Genomic DNA, 7627 nt, shown 5'->3' on the forward strand with positions numbered 1-7627 from the left:
ATAACACATTTAGCTTGTTTTATTCCCCATCTTTCATTTACAACAATTTCAATCAACAAATAAAATCCATCCTCAATTCCCATTACTCCCCAACACAATTAGGAAAGTAGTCATGCGTAGTCTAAGAGTTTAACAAAGTTTAGAAGTCACTTGCCTCAAAACACTTCAACTAGTAACTCAAATTTGAGTTTTACCCTTCCGAGCACGCTCCAAATCACCACAATCTATTCATAAATGGAATCCCACAATAAATACGAATCTAACAACACCAATATCGTGAAATTTGGAGAACAAGGGTAAAATGGTCAAAAATCTCGTTCCGGAAAATATTCTCGAAATCTGGAAATTTTTAGTGAAAAATGTTCCCCAAGAAATTTAGAATCCAATAGTGAAAACCGTTTCGAAAAAGGAGTTGAAATGAGTTCACAAACTCAATTTGAAGGAAAATCCACGTTCTTGAAGAAGCCTAAAATATTCGGATCCGAAACCCTGACTCGAAAATGAAATATCTCTTGAAAAACATCTTACCCATGCTTAGATAAGTTCAAATATGAAATTTCATCAAAAACGGAGTTAAGATCGACCTTGAAATTCTCAATTTATCAAACTTTAACTTTACCGGGAAAGTCCAAATTGTACGTGGTTAATATGATGAAAATAATCGATGAATCAATAATTTTATGTTAAAATCAGTTTACCCATAACATAAGGATCGTAAATATACCTTTTTCATCAAAAAGGGAGTCCAAATCGATAAAACCCCAATTTTTCCCAAGAGGTTTACGGATAAAAAACCAGATAAAGAAATTATGAGAAAATGTCGAATTGAAGATTGAATACTAACCCTCATATTAATTCAAGAAGAAACCCGTAAGAATCACTCCATTCTGATCTCTAGAACTCCCGATATGCTCAAAATACCAAATGAACACAGTCTGAGATTTTTATAACAGTAGATGGCTGTTATGCACCAGAAAAACAACAGTTAATCTTTCACTGAAAAGGCTGTAATTTCCTCATACGATAGTGAAATGACCCGATTCTTTTTTGTAAATGTCTTAAATAATGATACGGACCTTCTCGTTCAATCGGAGCTCAATTTCATGCTCGTTTGCCCAGTCAAATATCATTTCTACTCGGTAAATAATTATTTCTTATTTGCGATAAAAGTCCAATCTCGGGTTAGCGAAGATGCACCAAAATTTGCAGATAAGTCCTATAATTCATGCTCAAAATTCCAGAACCTTCGGAATAATTTTTCGACCCTTAAAACTAATAATGAACCCTTTAGTTGCCATAATTTGCTGAAATAGTGTCAAAGCATCCAAGAAGCTTAAAAGCTCACCCAAAACTCATTTGGCACTTCCCGAACACAAACCAAATATGCTACTAGCTTGAAAATGACATTTCGGACTCGATGAAATCATTGGAATTTGAATTCGAGGTCTCCTTGACCCGGTATCCGATAAGGCGTCAAGAAACTAACTTTAAGCTCAAAAACTCGAAATGCACTTGGAGCCTCTAAAAATTCAACCAAGACTCATTCTAGACTTAGAAACACCCCTTGAATCCAACGGTGCCCTCGGAATTCCATTTCGAGCACCGGAACCTCGTTTGTTGACCAAAGTCAACTCTTGATCAAAATTTCACAATTTTTGCAACTTAGGACCTCAAATCTTCGTTTTAACTCCAAATTCGACTCCGTAAATTCTCATAGACCCGTTTCAACATTCTAAAACTGCTGGAATCGACGGAAATCCGATTCGAGTCTCGAAACTCCAAATGACTCGAAATAGCACTTTTAACCAAACTTTAACTCTTAAAAACTCAACTTTCCAAAAACTCAACTTTTCATCAATTTTCCTTCAAACCAACTTCGAAAGTACATTAATTAGGACTCGGGGCAACTATCGGGAGGGGTAAAACGGTCATTTTATGAAAATTTCCAAAAATGACCTTTAGGGTCATTACAGCAGGCCACAAAAGATACGACACAAAAATAGTGGTGAATCAAGGCGAAAGAAATCAAGAATTACATGTGGGTTGTGTGGACAACAAGATCACAATAGGCAAACATGTCGAAATATTCCACAAGCAACATAGCTTTTCAAGTTTATTTCTTAAATTTTATATCTAGCTTCTTCTTCTAAAACATAGTTGACTATAGTTTTTATGTTTACTTTACTCTGTTTTTTATAGTTAATATGTTGAATCTCATGTTTGGATATTTTTTTTTCGTTTTGTGTAACATTTGTTGTCTGTTAAAACTTATATCATGTATATTTATCATATGTCATTTGGATTAGACTATTCACTTCCTGATTATACGAAATTGCTATCTTGAAATGTTGATGACAAAGCTCTTGTTCACGGTCATATGAATAAGAGCTGCTAGCATACATCTTAAAAAAATTTTTGATGACACCTCTTTAATTGCCTGCTACTTTGCTAGTTTTAGCAAATTGAAAGTGGTTTACAATTGCCTGCTACCTTGCTAGTTTAAGTAAATTGGGGAATAACAATTTAGTACAAAGAGCTATGTAAGTATAATTTTATGATTCCACATACTCATACCAGACAATATATATTCCAGCCGATATACAACGTGACATTAGAAATCAATATGATGTTAATTTGAACTACATGAAGGCATGGAGGGGAAAAGAAAAGGCATGATTTGACTATTGTGAGAAAATACTGCATGAGTTAACACGAATATTGCTCAATATACTGCAAGAAAGATAACCTACAAAACACATATGAAGTTTCAATATATCTTATTTCTGACGAGAGTATATGGTAAATTCTTCCGGATGTCTAAGTGGATATTAAACGAAATATAATTAAAATTAAAAAAATATCGAAAAACCCTAAACCCCTTCTCCAAGTTCCCCGTAAAATCCCCTTTTTAGTTTCTTCTCTCTTCATTTCCTACCGAAAACCCTAAACTTCTCTGCTTCGTTTTGATTAGCTAAATTCATCTTCAACTTCAAAGTCTATTTGGGTTTAAGTTTTTAGCCGATTTTGGGTAATGACGCTTTTGTGATTTATTTTTTTTAAATTTTTTTGGTGATTTTTTTCGATTTATTTGGGTTAAACATAGATTATTGAGTATTGGAATGAATTAGATGGAATAGTTTAGCTGATTTCAAGTTTAGTTTGGTATAGTGATATAGTTGATTGATTGATTTTGCTGTTTGAATCAAATTTTTTTGGGTGTTACTTATTGAGTTGAAACTTGGTGAAATGTATTTGAGACACTACTAAAAAAACAGTTAATACCGATCTAAAAATTACCGACCTCAAATAGAAGTCGGTAATTTTCGACCTCTGAAGGTCGATATTGTTAAAAACAATAAAAAATAAAAAAACTTTAGAAAACCGACTACAAGGAGTCAATTTTTATGAAAAATAAAGCGGGAAAATCAAATACTGACCTCTGGAGGTCGGCATTTTTCCCGGAAGAAATGAATTACAATAAAACTGACCTCTTGATGTCTGTATTAAATAAATCAATAAATAACAATATTTTATTTTTTCTCAATTAAATATAAAAATCAAAATTGAGAAATATTTTGAATTAATTTTATTTAAATCGTCTTCTGGAGGATGGTTGTGTAAAATAAAAAACAAAAAAATTATAATACCGACTTCCGTAAGTCGGTAAAATTAAATAGTATGTAATTAAATTAATTTCATTAAAATATTTATATAGTGACTTCCAGAAAATTAATAAATTAATATTTTCAATTAACTTTAAATAAATCGTCCTCCGAATGACAGTTTTATATAAGCTCAAAAATAAATTAATATAAAATACCGACTTTCTTATGTCAGTATTATTTAATTAACATGACTACTTTTTATTTATCTTACAATTTAATGTGATACCGACCTCATGAGGTCGGTATTTTTTATTTAATCTAACTACTTTTAATAAAAGCGACATTCGGAGGTCGATTTGTTTAAAATATTCCTATTAATCATAATTTTGCTATTGTGCATAATACTAAATTTTCATTTTACGAAATAGACAATAGAACATCATAAAGTACAATACAAAGCAAGTTCTATCAAGATTTTTACGTTCGATCTTGAATGGATGTCAAGTGTAGTGATCATACCGTAGGCAATGCCATGTAAAGGATAATTCATCGGAGTATGAAATATGTTGATTATATACTCGTCGAGTAGTTTAACAAATCAAGTCTTATATATTAATGTTTCAGATATGAAATATATTATCAATTAAAGAATTACCGATATCAATTTAAGGAGATTTATAAATTAAATTTGATATTGATAAACTTCTGTTGATCGATAAAATTAAATTTATATAATTAGGAGGTATATATATATATTTGACCGACTTATTCGATTAAATACGTATTTTTAAAACATATTACGAGTTTTAAAATCTTAATCGATTTTGTCTAAAATTATATATTATAGTATCGCTAATTTACAAAATTATCAATTATTATTATTAAATTATTTTTATTATTATTAAATTATTATATTTATCGATAGTTAAACTCGAAATAACTACTTTATTTAAATGTTTTTAAATTTAGGTGTGTTTAATTTATATGAAAATACTTTAATATATATAATATTTTATTAATTGAATAGCATTTCCTTAATCTCCCCTCAAATCATTTAAATCATAACCTTTTATGTTCAATTTATTTATTCATAGCCCTCTTCCTATTCAATTCTATTTCATGTTCAAAATTATGGCCATTTATTTGGTTATTTCAATTATAGCCTATCTGATTCAATTCAATTCTCAAAAGCGCCATCCTTTAATCCCAGCCATTCGTTCATCCAAATCAACAACAAGATCAAATCTTGATTCTTATCAATTTTAAACCAAAAGAACCAAAACCCTAAGCCATCCTTCTTTCTTCATCTTCCTCTCATCTCCTCCTCCCCTATCTCTCCCTCTCCTCTATTCTCCTAGCAGCTCAGGCGAAGCAGCGAACGGCGCCGGCCAGCGAGCAGCCGCGAAAACCAGCCGGAAACCGGGCGCCGCCTCCGATCCGTTCTTCTCGCCAGCAAGCGAAGCCCGCGCTGGCCAGAAGCAGCGCGAGGACCAGCTCCGACCGGCGAGCCTCTTTCTCTCTTCTCCTCCGCTCCAGTGAGGACGATAACAACAAACAGCTGCTCTGACCAGCGAGCGGCGATCAGCTAACTCCGGCGAAGGCAAGGTAATCACCGGCGAATCCCATCGAAGACGACAACAACAACAGCGAGACCCTCGCATCTCCATTCCTCTCCTCTTCGGCGAAGTTCTAGTGATCCAGGTATTTGATTAATCATCATACATACATAACAGTACTTATAATAAAGCTAAATTGAAGTTTACCTGAACTTTTACATGGTCCAACAATTTCTCAAACACGTCTGTAAATAACTCTAATATTAGAACTCTAAAACTATTCAAATTTATTTAAGCTCTAGTTATACGTGACTGGCAAAACTAGATAATCAAACTTGGGATGGATGAAGAAACAATGTCCGTGAATGTAGATTTATTAGGAGTCTAGACTCTCTAGAAAAAATTTATCTCTTGACTCACTTGTGCCTTTATCTCAATATGAAACTGACACTCTGGTTCATTCCAACAATCTTTGTATGGAAACAAGAAGACATACTGATTCCCAAGTAATTTGTGACATACATCAGTCATCTTACCCAAGAGTCAGTTGTATGGAAGTTACTGAGCACTCTTCTGCATTTATTTTACTTAAAGACCGTCTTTTGTTTGAAAGATATACAAACACACCACTGGATAAAACAAACAAGAAACCTCAGAATTAACAAGTGGAGCTTAGGTATAAATAGCCATGTCCTATTGGAGAACCATTCAAGTCAACAAGGCAGAAGCAAGAACATTTAGTCACTCCTGCCAAAGTTATGTATGCACATATGAAAATAGAAAGGCTGCATGAAGTAGTAGCATCAAGTCAAACCATTTTACCTTTGAAGTATGGAAACCACTAACATGCGCACATAGATAAGGACTCAACTTCTGACCTCCTCGAGCGCACAACATTTCAGAAACTAATTTCAGCATGCCTTTAATTTAGGAATAATGTGTTTGTTAAGCATAAGTACCAACACTAGTTGATCCTATTGATGACAAAATTGATTTTCTTGCAAGATCGATTTGTGTCCATCTAGTGTTGCTATTAAGCTTTAATTTAGGAATAATGTGTTTGTTAAGCATAAGTACCAACACTAGTTGATCCTATTGATGACAAAATTGATTTTCTTGCAAGATCGATTTGTGTCCATCTAGTGTTGATACTAAGCTTTGATTTAGGAATAATGTGTTTGTCAGGCATAAGTACCAACACTAGTTGATCCTATTGATGACAAAATTGATTTTCTTGCAAGATCGATTTGTGTCCATCTAGTGTTGATATTAAGATTTAATTTTGGAATAATGTGTTTGTTAAACACAAGTACCCAACACCAGTTGATCCTATTGATGACAATTGATTTTCTTGCAAGATCGATTTGTGTCCATCTAGTGTTGACACTTAGCTTTAAATTTAGAAATAATATATTTGTTAAGCATAAGTACCAACACTAGTTGATCCTATTGATGACAAAATTGATTTTCTTGCAAGATCGATTTGTGTCCATCTAGTGTTGACACTTAGCTTTAAATTTAGAAATAATATATTTGTTAAGCATAAGTACCAACACTAGTTGATCCTATTGATGACAAAATTGATTTTCTTGCAAGATCGATTTGTGTCCATCTAGTGTTGACACTTAGCTTTAAATTTAGAAATAATATATTTGTTAAGCATAAGTACCAACACTAGTTGATCCTATTGATGACAAAATTGATTTTCTTACAAGATCAATTTATGTCCATCTAGTGTTGACACTTAACTTTAAATTTAAGAATTATGTGTTTGGTAGAAATAAGTTTAAATAAAATTTAATTAACCCCTAGCTAGTTTGACTCATTTTTAAAATGATGTGGTTTAGTTGGTGGATTTTTTGAGAATTAAGTCAAAACTAGTTAGAGTTAAAGTTGTTTAGTTGTTGTTAAGTTCAAATAAATAATGTGGTTTAGTTGGTGGATTTAGTTGTTGGAATTAAGTCAAAACTAGTTAGAATTAAAAAGTTGTTTAAATAAGTTCAAATAAACAATGTGGTTTAGTTGGTGGGTTTAATTCAAAACTAGTTAGAATTAAAAAGTTGTTTAAATAAGTTCAAATAAATTATAATGTGGTTTAATTGGTGGATTTAGTTGTTGGAATTAAGTCAAAACTAGTTAGAGTTAAAGTTGTTTAGTTGTTTAAATAAGTTCAAATAAATAATATGGTTTAGTTGGTAGTTTTAGTTGTTGGAATCAAGTCAAAACTAGTTAGAGTTAAAGTTGTTTAGTTGTTTAAATAAGTTCAAATAAATAATATGGTTTAGTTGGTAGTTTTAGTTGTTGGAATCAAGTCAAAACTAGTTAGAGTTAAAGTTGTTTAGTTGTGTTCATATAAATAATTTGGTTTAGTTGGTGGAATTAATTCAAAACTAGTTAGAGTTAATATTGTTCAGTTGTTTAAATAAGTTCAAATAAACAATGTGGTTTAGTTGGTGGATTTAAGTG

The 7627-nt window shown here is 32.0% G+C and overlaps 1 protein-coding gene across 1 annotated transcript in view; it reads left to right on the forward strand.

Annotated features, from left to right (window-relative positions):
- The first annotated feature begins 5214 nt into the window (after positions 1-5214).
- The window catches only part of LOC102591887 (pre-rRNA-processing protein ESF2), a 6773-nt gene continuing 4360 nt past the window's right edge, over positions 5215-7627 (forward strand). The window contains exon 1 of the mRNA XM_006366234.2: positions 5215-5306. The gene's annotated coding sequence lies outside the window, so the exon portion shown is untranslated. The remainder of the gene's footprint in view (positions 5307-7627) is intronic.

The sequence above is a fragment of the Solanum tuberosum genome, unplaced genomic scaffold, assembly GCF_000226075.1.
Source record: "Solanum tuberosum cultivar DM 1-3 516 R44 unplaced genomic scaffold, SolTub_3.0 scf00626, whole genome shotgun sequence".
Lineage (NCBI taxonomy): Eukaryota > Viridiplantae > Streptophyta > Magnoliopsida > Solanales > Solanaceae > Solanum > Solanum tuberosum.